Source organism: Hyposmocoma kahamanoa, unplaced genomic scaffold (genome assembly GCF_003589595.1).
Source record: "Hyposmocoma kahamanoa isolate Upper Pololo Valley unplaced genomic scaffold, ASM358959v1 202, whole genome shotgun sequence".
Lineage (NCBI taxonomy): Eukaryota > Metazoa > Arthropoda > Insecta > Lepidoptera > Cosmopterigidae > Hyposmocoma > Hyposmocoma kahamanoa.
The window spans coordinates 960,346-977,488 of NW_020653726.1; the positions used below are offsets into that span (position 1 = coordinate 960,346).

Sequence of the window (17,143 nt, forward strand, 5' to 3'; positions counted from 1 at the left end):
AATATGACACAAATATTGATTAGATACAAAAGTAAAAACTTAACATTACCATAGCTGAAATATGAAAGATTATTATTATTGAAGGTACTAACTGGGTGATAAATCTTTCATAGATTTCTCATAGATGGCGCTACGACTAAAAAGTCGTTGAAAAACCAAATACAAAGACACGACGCAAGCACATAGAAAACTTCGTGAGGTCCGTTGGTTCGTTCCGCGGCTTAGTTGGTATAGCGTCTGGCACGGTATGCAAGAAGACGTCGGTTCGAATCCGACCGGATCAAAGGAATTTTTTCTGAGTGTTCGATCTTTGTATTAATAATTATAGCAAACTAGTGGAGTAATTTCACAAAAAAAAATTGAATATCAATTCAATAAAAATTTAATTAATATAGTGAATAGCGACATCTCTCGCCAGGACTGATAGCTGTAAAGGTACTAACTGGGTGATAAATCTTTCATAGATTTCTCATAGATGGCGCTACGACTAAAAAGTCGTTGAAAAACCAAATACAAAGCACGACGCAAGCACATAGAAAACTTCGTGAGGTCCGTTGGTTCGTTCCGTGGCCTAGTTGGTATAGCCTCTGGCACGGTATGCAAGAAGACGTCGGTTCAAATCCGACCGGATCAAAGGATTTTTTTCTGAGTGTTCGATCTTGTATTAATAATTATAACAAACTAGTGGAGTAATTTCACACAAAAAAATTTAATATCTGTTCAATAAAAATTTAGTTAATACAGTGAATAGCGACATCTCTCGCCAGGACTGGTAGCTGTAAAGGTACTAACTGGGTGATAAATCTTTCATAGATTTCTCATAGATGGCGCTACGACTAAAAAGTCGTTGAAAAACCAAATACAAAGCACGACGCAAGCACATAGAAAACTTCGTGAGGTCCGTTGGTTCGTTCCGTGGCTTAGTTGGTATAGCGTCTGGCACGGTATGCAAGAAGACGGCGGTTCGAATCCGACCGGATCAAAGGAATGTTTTTCTGAGTGTTCGATCTTTATATTAATAATTATAACAAACTCAAAGTTACTCAACGAGTCCTGGAACAAGCAAGGAGAGGAGGAGATCACGAACCATAAGGCGGACCTACTAGATGGACGGATGACCTGGTAAGGGCGGCGGGTAACAGATGGGCGCACGTTGCGTCCGACCGGCTAGTCTGGCAGTCTTTCAGGGAGGCCTATATTCAGCAGTGGATGTCTTCCGGATGATAATGTTCCGGATGATAGTGGATGTCTTCCGGATGATAGTATAGGAGCTTTACTTCTACTAGTAATACTGTCAAGGGAATTACCTTACAACAATTGTTCCATGATCTAGTAATTCCACGCCATCGTAATACTCCGGCTTACCCTTAAGCTCTCTTATAATATTATTTATTCATGAACAATTTGCGTGCCAATCAGGTCAGATACAGAGCTTTATAATAACGTCGTCAAGTTAAACACGATTCGACTTTGACGAAATGGAACTTGGAGAGTCTCGTATTTGCATTTTGGTATGGAAAATTGGGTCATTTTCATATTGATATTACTACTTATCCAATAGCACGCGATACTTTAGCTACCGGTAATAACGAACTGGTAATCTGTAATTATGATTTATTATTAAGATAAAGTCTTAAATCTAGGAAAGGAAACTATTTTTCGGTTGACTGTGACGGTTGAGTCAACCGTGACCATGTGATCTGTGAAGGGTCCGAAACGTTGGTTTGTTTCAAAAAACAAATATACGCCATTTAAATCCGGAAAAATAGTTTCATTTCCTATGTGTAACATTTGCGAAAACCTAAGAACTCGTTTAATATATCGCACTGTTAATACAATAGTGTATTAACTCAAAAAGTGTATTGTCTCAGAAATGAGGAAAAACTAATTACTCACTTCCCGTGAAAGATCATTAACATTTATGTATGCGTCACAGTTTATTGCAGACACTTAAACAATTTTCTACTTGCCAAATATATTTAAAAATAAAATAATAATAATAACGCACACACTCAACATAGCCCCGCACTAGGGAAACCCTGTGTCGCGGGTGCCATGGACACACACATATAGACAACCACAAATTACACCCAAACTCACGAGAGAAATAAATGTAGGTCATACAAATATTTCTCCCGGCCCGGGAATCGAACCTGGGGCCTCTGCGTGGCAGTCCGGCGTGGTAACCGTTCGGCCACAGAGGCAGTTATAATGGAAAAAAATATTTCACATTTTTTATATAAGGACTCTTTTGGCCTGAACTAGGTAACATAAAGTGTGACTAATTAGAAGTTAAGTAGATATCTATTATATCTCTATGATATCTATTAATTATTTCTTATAATATTCTAACGACGGTTTTATTGCCGTGTAGAGAATCAAATTTTACGTTCAGTAATGACATAATATTGGATTTCACATATTTTGAGTTACAACACTATTGTAAAGCAGTGCGATATAATATAATAATAAGTCTTAAATCGTTTTTTTCTATGATAACATGCGAATCATAGGTTCCCAAACTTTTCGGCCCACTGCAACATAAAAAAAATTTCAACACCCACCACGCCGAAATATAATAGAAAACACGTATTTTGTATATTAACTTAACATAAAAAATTACAAGGAAATATTTTTTTTATTATTTAAAATATGTAGTGAAGTTTATAAAGATAATTCAGGTGTTTTTTCAAATGCAGTAGCACCCCCTGGACAGCATCAACGCCCCCCACATCGAGTATATTATAATCAGAAATACAGACGAAATAAGGACCATTCATCCCTGGCAACTTTATCACTTTTATATATCAACTCTCGTTTACGCTGAAATCACAAATTAGAAATCTGAAATAGTACGACGCCAACAACTGACCTGTGTGTACGTCTCCGTATATTCCAAAAATATTCTGTATTTATTGTAATAAAAATAATATCTCTAACAATGGGGGGTTGTTCAATTCGATGGTGTAGGAACAACAGCAAAACATCTAATTACAAAACAAACGCAAATCTCATCGGTAATTAAATATGTAATTTTTCAATTTTCAAATTTAAATGGGACCACTGCTGAGGTGAGGTGGGTCTTTTCAACAATGCATTGAAAGAATCATCAAAGTCGGTCAACAAATGCCAAAGTTATCGCGTAACATAGAATTAAATAGAATTTCTCGGGGAAGACAGGAAGCGGTCGACCTAGGCGCAGTTACATATACCAAATAAAGGAAAAGGCCGGTGACGTGTCATACAAGGAGGTCAAGGCTTATAGAAGAGATGATCGGAAGATGCTCCACCGACAAGAGTATAACTCTTAAGTTTTATGATGATGAAACAGAATCTATTTGGCGTTTCAAAAAGTTTCTGTCTCATTTGTGCTCAATGAAGCTGGCCGCTAAAATGACAGTGATATATATGTAGTTTCAAAAACCTGACGTACGTCGATCGGTTTTTCATAGTCGTGAGAGAAATGGCCGCGCAATGTGACTAAAATTTTAGTTAATCTTTTGTGTTGTGTGTTTTTTTTTATATTTTATGTAGTCTTTTTTCGATTTATATTTTTCTTTGATTTTGTACGAAATTTTTAGTGTCGCGATACGTTTTGTTCCCATGATCAAGTAGCACACCGTGACTCTTTTCGGTCCAAATTTGAGTTATATGTGAACTACGTTTCGTTGGTATAAAGGTGAGAAAATCATTACTATTGATATAATTTTAGTATGACCACGATCAAACCGACGTCATGTAAATGTAAACTTGCTCAAGGTCTTTGTGTACAATTCAAAGTGTTATTTCACAGTAAGAAATTACTCCTTAAACTATAATAAAATTACCGATTCGATCCCCTAAGGTCATGACCTAGAAACCACCAGATTTTTACAATACCTACCAGATAATTTTAACAGTGACAAGTTAACTGTCAATGATGCCACACACGAAGTTGACAAATCTCTTTAACCAAATTTTAAAAAGAGTGTTTCCTTGATTTTAGACCCGGAGTTTAGTTTTAGAACTAGGTTCCATGGTTAAAGGTATTTCAAAATGTTATGGGAGTTCAAAGAATATTAAACATCCCAGGGGCCTTACTATGAACTCTTATTACAGTTCAGTATAGGTTCGTGACGACAAAAAACGGGATGGTGATATACACTTCATGTAGCTTTGTCTCACAACAATTCATTTTAAGTCCTAAACTGAATGATAATAAGAGTTCATGGTAAGGCCCCTGATCCTGAGATGTTCGCTGATAAATCTTTTTAAGGTGTCATTTGAATTGTGGTTACAATTAATCTAAGAAAATCAGGAAGTAACCTCTTAATTCTTTGACGACCACGGTGGTCTAATGGTTTACGCTGTGTGTGTTGGGCAGTGAAGTCACGGGTTTGATTCCCGGTAGGACCAATCTGGGAAATTAACTTTTATAAGTTGGTTCTGGTTTGGGTATTCAGGGTAGTTCTCTAGAGTGAATTCCGTTGCTCTGGTGTTCATACCGAATAATTTCCTACTTTGAAACCAGGTGCGGTCGTTTGGCACATATATTACATTATTAGTTAGTAATTTGCACGGCATATTACATTATTAGTTAGTAATTTGATTGAATATTGTAATTATCTGTAAATTCAAGTTAGTTAATTTCATTTGCTTTACCTATACCATTCTCAAATTACCCATTCGTATGTGTTTTAACTATTTATTTTATAAGGCATAATAACAACTTATTATTGCTTCTTTATAGAAGCCGTGGTAGCATAAGGGCTCATTCAGAGTGCACTGGCGCGGTGGCGGATGCGGGCGCGCGGGTCCTGGCGTCTTCCCTTTCACAGTGCCGAAGCGACTACAAGCGGGTAGATCTACACGTCTAAATCGCAAACAGACGCTAGACGTTGGTCTAGACCCAGCACTGTGGAAAGTACGGGCGGACAGAGCCAACAGAGCGACCCGCGTGGTGCGCGCGACCTCTGTGAATGCAACGAGCATCTATGTACACTTGATTTCACCTGCGCCCGCCGCCACTCTAAATGAGGCCTAATGGTTTGCCCTACTACCTCTCAAGTACATGCTATGGGCTCAAATCAGGGCTGGCGAGTTTTTCGGAATTGATGTGCGTTTAATTTGAAATTTACCATGAGCTTTTCGGTAAAGAAAAAAGTGAGAAGACCTGCATGGCGAAAGAGGTACAAAGAGGTTTTTTTGTTATAATTCAACAATTCGTCTGCCTGGAGGCAGTTGTACTGCCACCGAGACCTTTAAATCGCAAAGATCTTAGGGGATCTGTCTCTGCGCCAGTCACCCTTAGACATAATTAAGTTGCTTCAAACCGGAACGCAGTAATGCTCATATTACTGCTTGGCGACAGTAATAGGTAAGGTGGCAGTACTTCCCTGTGCAAACTCTTTCACAAAGAGCTCTACTGCTACTAAGGTCCCGGGTTCGATCGCCGGGGGTCAATGTACAAAATCTAGCTTTTCAATATTGTGTGAGTGTTTGTGATACCGTCATCCTATTTTCATAGCACAAGTGCTTTAGTTACTTATTTTGGAATCAGAGCAACCTATATGATGTTGTCTATTATTTATTTATTTATTGACGCATATATAAGTTACTCTTTCCTGAGAAGTTGTCATTTTACAAATTAGACCTTATTACACTAATAGTGCAAAATAGAATAATTTGCAAACGCGATACTTAAGCATTTAGCTTAGCCTATTTTATATGGCTTTATAACGCTTCTCATTGCCTAGTCCTTGGATGCACATGTAACCTTTATGTAACTATACCAACATTATGAATGTATTAGGTAAGTCTACATCCAAGATGGCAATGCTACCTAAATGTTACCTGCTCTTCATTAATTTGCAAAGTGGTGACTAAGAGGCTCAAGAAGCAATATTTCTTATGCTTACCCTTTAGATGAAGTCTTCATGAGTAAATTGGAATATACAAACGTATATTTTATTGAAATCCAAATATATTTTGAACACAGACGCGTCTGTGGACTGACGGATTCAATTATTTTGTGTTGGTTTAAAAATTTACTTGAATTGATAAATTATTTATTCCGTTATTGTTGTATTGAAAGATGAAAATGTATGTAACTTTTTCACGAGTTTCTAAAGATATGACTTAAATATTTTATTTTCATTGAATGTCACTTTTTTGTGAAAATAATCCATTTTATTTTTTTTGTGTTAACAAATGAGGGGATGAACAAGTCGTGCGTCTGGTGTTAAGCGACATGCCTGTCCATAGTGGTTGCAGTGCCACTCAGAGTGTTCATTCGCAAAGATTTGAGGGACCTGTCACTGCGCCTGACACCGTGAGACATAGGTTGTCAAGTTTCATGTGCCTGTAGTCACCAGCACCCTTCTTACACTTCAAAACCGAAACGTAGTAATGCTCATATTTAACTTAATAAAAATTCATATTGTTACAATCATTGACTTACAAATAAATGGACGACGGGTCTAATACAAAAACCACGAAAAAAATGTCCCAAGTCAACCTATTTAAACGTAGTGACATGTAAAGGAATATGAAAAAGCTAAAACGTTCAATTTAAATTGTAGTCATCGCAGTACTGTCTAATTTTGCTTGCTTCGCTGTCAGTCGAACAAACGAAGACTAAAGCGCGAATGACGCTCTGTATACGATTTTAATGCCCTATAAGTTCGGACACTTTTTAGCACGGAATCGACGTCCATATAATTGTAAGTCAATGGTTACAATAAAATAATTTGTAAAACAAGGTAGCGTAAATTGGAATGTTTCTTTGTAAAATTAAAAATATATGATATTTAATTAATAAATTTGTAACTATAGTGAAAAAATAGGGTGGTTTGCATTAATATTAGACATAACTGGTTGATGGCTGTACTACTTCAGTCAATCGTGACCATGGGACTTATAAAGGCCCCGAAACGTTGGTTTGTTTGAAAAAACAAATATACTCGATTTAAATACGGAAAAATGGTTTCATTTCCTAAATGCTCATAATACTTGTTTGGTGGCAGAAATAGGTGAGATGGCAATACTTCCCTGGACTAACTCTTTCACAAGGAGCTCTATTGCTACGAAAATTTTTATTATGCTATATATTTTTTTAATTTAATATATCAAAATAAATAACAGACGCCTGAAGCGGAGTTAATCCGAATGGTGCCGTCGGTGTGTGATGTGACTAAAGTTCAGAACAAACTATTCCTTTATAACGTAGGGTTAAAAGGCATGAAGTTAACCCATAACAAACGAAAACTGAGTTAATACGTACCACGCCCTAATAACTCTGGTACAAATTATATTTTTGTGAAACATGTCGTCTATATTAGGAACGTTTTTGTCAGTTTTACCACTTTCGTGGCATATTTGGAGAAGGAATTCAAAAATAAAAAATCTACGTTATTTTGTGTAATAAAGTAGTTAATCTCTTATTGCAAAAAAAAAAAACAAAGTAAACTCCAAAACTTGAAATTGGAATATCTTTAATTCCAGACTTCTCAGACTAATAACCTCAAAACCGGGAATTAAGACTTTATAATAATATGACATATGTTTCATAAACAGACGCATGTAAATTATATCGACAAAAGTTTATATAGGAGTTCGCCATTCGTCTTTTATAATTGAATATTTTTCCCTTACATTTACCGTAATCACTTTTGACCTCGAATCTATCAGGTATTAGGTCACATATCGAATTTCAAAATTTACGTGTTTTTACCACCTGTAGAAGAGTATTTTTCTGTAAGTTTTAAATTTCATGCACTCCGGTGGAACGGCAGAGTAATTCCGTTCAGGAAATTGTGCAATTTGAGTGAATGCCAAGAAAGCTTCGCTCGCTCCGCTCGATGAGTTCAAATAAAAATAATAATATGATTATTCATAATTCAAAAAATATGATTCAACCTCATTATAAACATTATATGATTCGTAATAATTGTAAAAGCGTTTCATCAGCGTACAGATAGACAAAATGATTCGGTAAAGGCACTCAACGACCTCTTGGGAACAAATTTTTTATTACAAGCTCATTAAATAATTTACACATTTTCACGACTAAAGGGTATTGCAACTGTTACGGGTAGGCATGTCATTTGCCACCATTCACACGTTCATTGCTCGTCCCGTCATTAGATATCATAAAAAAATGTTTTGCCATTATCCATATAGAACTTGAAAATGTAGTACAGAATGAAAAAGTTCGTCCAGGTAAGTACTACCTTCCTATTTCTATCGCCAGGCAGTAATGTCAGCGTTACTGCGTTCCGAGCATGAAGAGTTTATGCTGGTGAAATTACAGGCACATCGGACTTGTCAACTTCAGGGTGACGGGCGCAGTGGCAGTGCTTCTCAGATTTTTGCCACTGCAACTACTATGGACAGGGGTGTCGCTTACCACCAGGTCCCGCCGCCATCATGATTGTCATAAAAAAATGTTCCAAAAAAATGTTCGTCACATTTGAAATTGTATGTTTTCACATATATCTCATCAGGGTTGTAATCTGCTTACCGCTTCAACGCGACATTCACTCCAAAAAGCTCCTACTTAACTCTTATGCTATCAACTAATATTTTAAAATGAAAACATCTTACATTTAAGAAGACTTAGCTCTTCATAAAGTTCGTTCAATTCATTAAATACGGTAAATTTTAAAATATTTACCAATGAAATGACAGGACAAACAATATACAAATAAATGTAATGTTATGAACGGTCCTACTTCTTTGCTTGGTAACTTTTTATGTAGGCCTAGCACGCGTTGGGCGCGACTTGCGCAAGAGCGACATAAAGCGCGATAAATTCTCGTATAGAGATTTTGCGCCTTATATCGCTCTCGCGCAAGTCGTTCCCTATCGTGCTAGTTCTACTGGTTTCAATTTATGTCGCACGATCAGCATAATATAATTGATCTACGCGTTGATTAAACAACATCTCTCTATTTCATTTAAACTCAACTCTTCAATGATGTCATAAGATGAGAATTTTGTTATGACTAATTATTTCCAAAAACATTTGAATGTTCACTTTAGATCATGGTTGATTTTCATATTATTTCAATATATTTAAACGCTCAAGTGATTGAATTTTCCAGCGTTGTTCACCTTTGTTGCTAACTATGAAGGAGCTTGTATTTTTCATTGTTTTACATATACATTCATTTCAAAATTTTGTTCAGGAAAAAGAATAAATAATCCTAAAGACAAATAAAAACAAATTGCCTTAGTTTTCTTATTTATTTAATAAAGAAACTGAATGAAAATTAAATAGTTCTAATAAAGATTTATTCACTTATAATATACGCACAAAGGTGGACGTCATACCACCACACATTTGTATATGGTGGTATGTATGACGACCTCAAAAAGAGAAACAATATTATTAAAATGAACCCTCTTCTAACATCGATAGATTAGATATTAATTACCGGGCATACAATTCGAGCCACTTTACATTTTCAGTATTAAATAAGCTTTAACAATATTTGATTGATCAAAAAGTATAATACAATTTTGAAATAGATATTTAAAAATTGCATAATAATAGTAATGTACTTTTTACAAGTTCTTGTTGAAAATATACATTTGTAAAACCGGCGAAAACCTTTCTTCTATGATAACTGTATTTTTGTACTTTAAGCCTTTAAGAGTGAGATTAAGATGAAGATGGCTCGAATTATGTCCGACAGAGTATATGTATAAACAAAATCATCTTATTCTGCATTTACGAGATGTCACCTGAACACAAATCGAACAAAAGAAATATCGAATATTCAAACAAAAAGTTGAACCCCAATGTATTCCCGCGTACGCTTCAAAAAATACCCCACCTGCTTTTCCGAACACTTTGAAAATTGACGCCAACCTCATTAGGCCGTTTCTAATTCAAAAGTAATACCTCAAAATTTAACCCTCACGTCGCGAGATCGGAGATAAACGTTTTAATTCCCTCTACAGTGCCCTAACGAGAGATGAGAATGCTGACACTAGCGTACGGTAATCATTCGTAAGCTACCAGGTTGGAGTTTGGACTTTCTTACAAGAGGAGCGGAAAGCGGGTTTCGGGCTAGAAACTATAAATGCCATTGGACGATTCTAACAAACTTCTCATGCTTTACAAATCGTCTAATTCTTCTCACTAGACACTCCAGCACTTTCAATAACACTCGATTTGATTTGAAAATGTTCTTAGTGGCCTTTGGAAGATTTTGAATTAGACGACCATTGTCTTTCAATATTTGACATGCATGTTGGCTTTGTATATTTCTCTCGTCAATATATGTATTTTCATTAATTCTCCCCATGTACCAATACCACAACAACATACTCTTCTCTATATTTTTCACTACTTCCCATTTCAACCCGCATCGTTCATGGGTTACTTTATTTATTTTCATATGTGACAGACATATGACTCCTCGCCGTATGATAGTAAATGGAAAGTGGAATAATCCAAACGGAGGGAACCCAGTGCAGTGTTGGTGCAATCACTGTCCTAACCACCTTCACCCTGCATGTATACAAGATGCCTCTTCACGGTTCGTTTAAGGACCCCATAATCGTAAAGGTGGCTTATCATGGCCCGTGGTGCCATGCGAGACGTACGAGCTAGCATCAACGCCCCGTCGGAAGAGGGCTGCTCGAACGCTTCTTTGTAAGATATTTGTATACATATATGCGCTGTATAATTCGCTATACAAAATTTTGAAGTAATTTACGTTGTCGCTAGCAACAACTGTCACAATAAACTCGTGATAGAAGCACAGTTGGTAAGAGTGGTAGTTATTCTGAAGCAACAGACGTTTCGTGTCCCGTCGGATCGATGACGTTTTTATATGTGTTTCTTCGATCTTTTTATTGATAAAATAATGTCATAAATGCCTTAAATAAAGTAGTGGGTCGTGAAATATGAAGCACTATCTACTGATTTCCGACCGTAAAAAGCTACAATCTAATCTAATATATAATACAATCTCATCTATTTTAGTAGCACTAGAGGCTTCTTATGAAAGAGATCGTCCAGGTACAACCACCCTACCTATTTCAGCCGCCAAGTAGTAATGTTAGTACTCGTATTATTGCGATCCTGTTTTGAAGGGTAAGGGTGCTGGTGAATGCCACTTGGAACTTTTCAACTTGTCTCAAGGTGACGTGCGAAGTAGCAGGGCTCCTCGGATCTTTGGGATTTAATGTAATGTCACCTTAGCTATTGCTGCCGCCATGCAGTAATGTGCAGTGTAGCAGCCACCAGACGTGACAGAATGTCAAACTTCCTAATGACATTCAGGCACTTGTCAGTGCAAGCAAAAGTAACGACCATATACTTCGACCGTATACTACATATAAATCAGCACAAAGACGCACGTACCAAATAGTATAAATAACTTTCTTAACCAAAATGTAACCAGTCGTCTAACAACCAACGACCCAATTATTTCTGCCTTATATCAGCATGGCGCAGTGACAACTAACACCCTTTCACCTGCGTCATGGTACAGTGGGTAACCCGATATAGCAGCAACCTTCTGCACATTGAGGAAATAACAAACACGAAAGAAAAACAAACATGTCTTCCCAGTGCAAAGTGACTCCGCCTTGAAGAACACAGCCTGTCTAGACGAAATGCCTGCCTAGACGATATGCTGCACGTCTAAGGAGCTACCACCTGTGTCATGGTACGTGCAGTATTTATGCGTTTCGGTTTTGAAGGATAAAGGTGCTGGTTGTAATTACAGGCACATAGGACTTTGCAACTTATGTCTCAGGATGATGGGTGCAGTCGCAGTGCCCCTCAGATGTTTGAGATTTAGAGTTCTGAGCGGTACTACAGCTGTTATGGACAGGGGTGTCGCTTACCACCACGCACTTGCTTTAAGGCACAGTTAAACAAATAATGGAGTATGACTATTTGTGACGTTACAAATCTAGAATTGTCTAATCGCCACTATTTCCGCTGAATAAGGAATCGTAACACACGCCCTAATAAACAGTGAAATGTGGCAGCCGCGCCGCATCAGCTTAACTCAACTTTTCTCGTTACCAGAGGGTGAAAACACCTTAGTCTTGGGGTTTTATTCATCGATATAAGAACCTTCTTTACCGTATTGTTAGACACAAAACCAGTTAAGGTTACTACTGATTTGCGGTATACTTGACTTAAATCGAAATATATTTTGGTTGACTGTACCACCTCAGTCAACCGTGACCATGGTTTGTTTGAAAAAACAAATATACGCGATTTAAATCCGGAAAAATAGTTTCATTTCTTATGTGTAACAATCGCGAAAATATAAGAACTCCGTTTGTTTTGATTATTTGAATTTAATATCGAGGTTTTGTGTAGAAGTATTTTTTATTTACCACAACGTTCTTGACGTGTGCAACGTCCCGTGTTTCGAAGAGAGTAGAGAATTGTGTTCGTAAATAAGTCTATAAACAATCTTTCATTATTTTGGGTTTGGACAAAATGTGGATAGTCTTATCGCGATATAATTTCACCTGCATTTTTTCTAATATTCGTTCGAGAAGCCGCTGGCCAGAACTGTCTTTAACTACGTGCTCGGCTGGCCAAACCAAACCTTGTCTTTTTTTATTTACTATTTTGTGTCGTCTTAGTATCTGCTTATCCGCTCACGCGATACATGCAGCCGTAGACGCATACCACATCTAGAGGTGCCGGTGATGATTTTATACCGATTTATCGGATATCGAAGTTATAACAGGTAAAAGAACTAATATTAATTGCTATTTCGGTAACTACTCTAGCAAACCATAAAATTTTTAATGCCTGGGTCTGTCATTTAAAAAAATAAACAACTTCAAAAATACGTCACGACATTCGTGTGTGTTATTGTTTGGGCTGGTGATTTCGGTGTTTATTTATTGAAAACATACCGTAAGTAGCGTTTTTTAAGTTTACCCTGAATATAAACTTGTTGTTTATAAACTATACTTTAAGGAGTAATTTCATGGTAAATCATGATTATCATATTTATCCAAGTACACCAAAAATTTCATTAGTGCTTTTTAAGTGCAGGATTTGCAGTGTATTACTGCATTTTATTTGAGGTGTTTTTGGTGGTAGTACGGAGGGTATTTATTTAGCAATGCAGAATTATAAACACTATTATTTATACATAAACTATAATTATATCAGCTCAATGTCGGATGTTTTGAACACTGATTCGGATTCTGAATATTTCTCTTTGTCGTCCTCTGCAACTGCTTTTTCGGATGCAGAGGATGACATGCCCTCGCTTGAGGAAAGACTGAAGGTTGCTTTCTCATCTCTATCGAAAAACTTTAACGTTGTGCATATTAATGCGCAAAGCCTTGCTAGTCATTATAACGATCTCGTGACATCTTTCACTAGCAAAAACATTCATGCAGTCCTTATTTCGGAGACATGGCTTAAACCTTCCCTACCATCTACTCAGTACCCTTTACCAGGTTTTAGACTCATTCGTAACGATCGAGCCTACACCATTGGATCCCAGGGCGGTCGTATGAGGATGGTTGGTGGAGGTGGCGTAGCGATTTATCTACGATGTGACATTGACTGCGAGATCGTAGCACAGTCGGTAACTAGCGCGGACTCTCCTGAATATCTTTTTTTAGAAGTCACTCTTCACCACACTAGGGCCCTACTGGGAGTTTTTTACAGTCCTCACCTAAGAGTTGACTATTTTGAGCAACTAGAGTCGGTTCTGGCTGATCTACGTACCCGCTACGAACATATTATACTCATGGGTGACTTCAATACCTGCCTTGTTAAGCGTGACTGCCGATCGAGGAAGTTGCTTTCACTCTTCCACTCATTTTTTTTGAATTGCCTCGAGTTGTATCCAACTCACTTTCCGCATAATGGTCAACCTTCTCTTCTTGATCTGATCATCACTTCTTCTCCTGAGCTGGTTGATTCTCATGGACAGTTTAATGCTGCTGCTTTTTCTTCACACGATTTAATCTATGCTTCGTTCAAAATTCGTCCACCTAAGCGCAGACATAAAACCTTAATGCTCCGCAATTATGCTAAAATAGACAAAAATGCCCTTTTCGATGATGTGCTGAATTCTGATTGGGAGCTAGTGTTTGGAGCGGAGGACGTGAATGAAATGGTTCAAGCTTTTAACTCCATTATTTTGACCATCTTTGACAAGCATGCTCCTCTTCAAGTTGTCCGAGTCAAACATTTCCCCGCGCCTTGGCTCACGCCAGATATCAAGGAGGTTATGGAGAGGCGCAACAGAGCACGTATCAGATTGCGGAAGAATCCAACCAAAATCAATAGTGAGTCCTACATCGAGTTACGTAACCGCTGCAACAAGCTCTGTAGGAGCGCCAGGCGTAAGCATATTCACTCCACTATCGAAGGTTGTCCGCATACTAAGATGTGGAAATATTTGAAGTCACTGGGTATCGGTAAAGCTGATCATGTCTTTCCCTTCAATGTCGATCTTAACGCGCTGAACGACTACTTTGCATCTTCCCCAGTATGTTTAGATTCTGTCATAAAATCGCGAACTTTATCTGTCCTGGCCAATGCACCTTGTCTTGCTTCAGCTTCTTTTGATTTTGGAAAGGTTACGACAGCAGATGTGTTGAAAATACTTAAGTCTGTCACCACGAAGGCTGTTGGTAATGACGGTTTGAGTCTTGACATGATCACTCCAATACAGGACCTAGTAGCTCCTATCCTAGCTCATATCCTTAATTTTTCCCTTTCCAGTGGTGTGTTTCCCGCTGTATGGAAACAAGCCCATGTAATTCCTCTCCCTAAAAAATCAAATCCTTCTTCTTTCTCCCATTACCGCCCTATCTCCATACTTCCTGTATTGTCCAAAATCCTTGAGCACTATGTCCATAATCGACTCACTAACCACCTCCTACGTTACGATATTTTCAACCATCTGCAGTCTGGTTTTCGAGCGGGCCATAGCACAGTTTCTGCTCTGGTGAAAATCACTGACGACATTCGTCTTAATATAGAAAATAAAAAAGTTACTGTCCTCACTTTATTGGATTTTAGCAGTGCCTTCAGTACTGTTGATTTTAATTTGCTTCTTGCTGTGCTTAGAACTTTAAATCTACCTCCCTTAGCCGAATCCTGGTTTCGTTCGTATTTATTTGATCGTTCCCAGCTCGTAAAGACCGGTGACATGCACTCGGACTGGTGTAGTCTTACGGCTGGCGTTCCGCAGGGTGGGGTTTTATCACCTATACTTTTTTCGGTCTTTATCGGTGGAATTACATCATCACTCACGTCTTCTTTCCATCTCTATGCCGATGACCTTCAAATCTATACTGCAGCCCGTCTTGAAGATGTAGTTACTGCTATCGGCACATTGAATTCCGACCTACAAAAGGTTTCGGTATGGGCTAAGAACTACGGACTTCTTTTAAATGCACAAAAGTCCCAAGCCATAATTATTGGCAGTCGCCATTCCATCTCCAAGTTTGAGTCTATGGTGATGCCCAATTTAGTTCTGAATGACACTATTATTCCTTTTTCCACTTCAGTTAAAAATTTGGGCATCATAATGGATCAGACACTTTCTTGGTCGGAGCATGTCGCCGATGTAAGTCGTAAAATCTTTGCATCACTTCATTCCCTCAAGCGGATGCAGTACTTTCTTCCTCTGTCTACCAAATTTATGCTAATACGCACTCTTTTTTTTCCTATTCTGGACTATGGTGACGTCTCCTATCTTGATCTTTCGGAGGACCTTCTTAATAAATTGGAGCGGCTGCAAAATCAATGTATCAGATTTGTGTTTGGATTAAAAAAGTACGACCACATTTCCAAGTTTAGAGATGAGTTGAAGTTGTTGCCTATTTGTTTACGTAGAAATGCTCACATTTTATGCTTCCTCTATAAAATCCTGTTCCATCCCACTTCACCTAGCTATCTACGTGAGCGTTTTCAATACCGTCAGGCTATGGGTGACCGCCTGCGTTCTGGCACCAATTTGTCCCTCGTCCTTCCACAACACAGTTCCCAAAAATATTCGAACTCGTTCACAGTAAGTGCTGCCCGTATGTGGAACCTTCTCCCGGTCGAGGTCAGACAGTCGCCTTCGGTTCGGATTTTCAAGGGTGCTCTTTTGAAGTTTTGGGATTGTTCAGACTCCACATGTTAGAGCTTTTGAAATATTTATTTACTTTTGATATATTTATTTATAGTTTTATTTTGTACATTCAATTTATTATAGACTTTGTATGTATTAATGTATCAACATTACTTAATATATATATATTCGTATGTACAGTTGATTTATTAAAATCTGTGTATTTATTGAGTATAGTATATTTCATTTCTTTACTTATCTATTTTTAGTGCCACCCCAAAAACCAACTTTCCTCTCAGATTTTCAAAGGTTAGTTGGAAGAAATCTCTTTATGGGATAAGCTCGCCTTTGTACACAAATATTTAAATTGTTTCTGAAAATTTGTAAGTTACTTTGTGGTACAATAAAGTGTTTAAATAAATAAAAATAAAAATAATTTTTATTTCTAAAAACTTGTATTTAAACTGAATGCTTTTCTAATTTGCGAAACCAAATAGCCGCCATTTTGCGGTAGGAGAAGCGCATCGCGTGAGTGGTTATTATTGATAGTGACGGTGGACATTTTGGAGCTCCAAATAGGTAGCTAGGTCTTAAATCCCGACACGTATGTTCTTTTGGTCTTATTGGTTTATTTACTGCTTTCATGTCCAAACGGTTAATATGCAGGTCTGCTGTGTGTCCATGACTCCTGCGACAAAGGGTTTCCCTAGTGCGGGGCAATGAGTGTGTTATTATTGTTATTATAATTATATTATTATTGATTGGTATGTTATTGTTTTACGATTACTATGATATTCTTTATGTTATTATATTATATTATAACCAATGTGTCCTCCCCATACTTACTTACGGCGCCGAGACATGGCTGCTCACAATGGAATACATGTACAAAATCAGAGTAGCACAAAGGGCATTGGAGCACACCATGCTCGGCATTTCCCTCGTCGACCGTATACACAACGTGGAGATACGACAGCGAACAAGGGTCGTAGACGTCGGTATGTGGATGAGCCTAAAATGGAGATGGGTAGGACACGTTGCTAGGCGGGACGACGACCGATGGACCAAGGCGGTCACTGAGTAGTACT

General features: G+C 37.7%; 1 protein-coding gene across 1 annotated transcript in view; it reads left to right on the plus strand.

The window, feature by feature from the left end:
* The first annotated feature begins 3,469 nt into the window (after nt 1–3,469).
* LOC113226956 (CUGBP Elav-like family member 1) overlaps nt 3,470–17,143 on the plus strand; it is a 772,855-nt gene continuing 759,181 nt past the window's right edge. The window contains exon 1 of the mRNA XM_026459779.1: nt 3,470–3,679. The gene's annotated coding sequence lies outside the window, so the exon portion shown is untranslated. The remainder of the gene's footprint in view (nt 3,680–17,143) is intronic.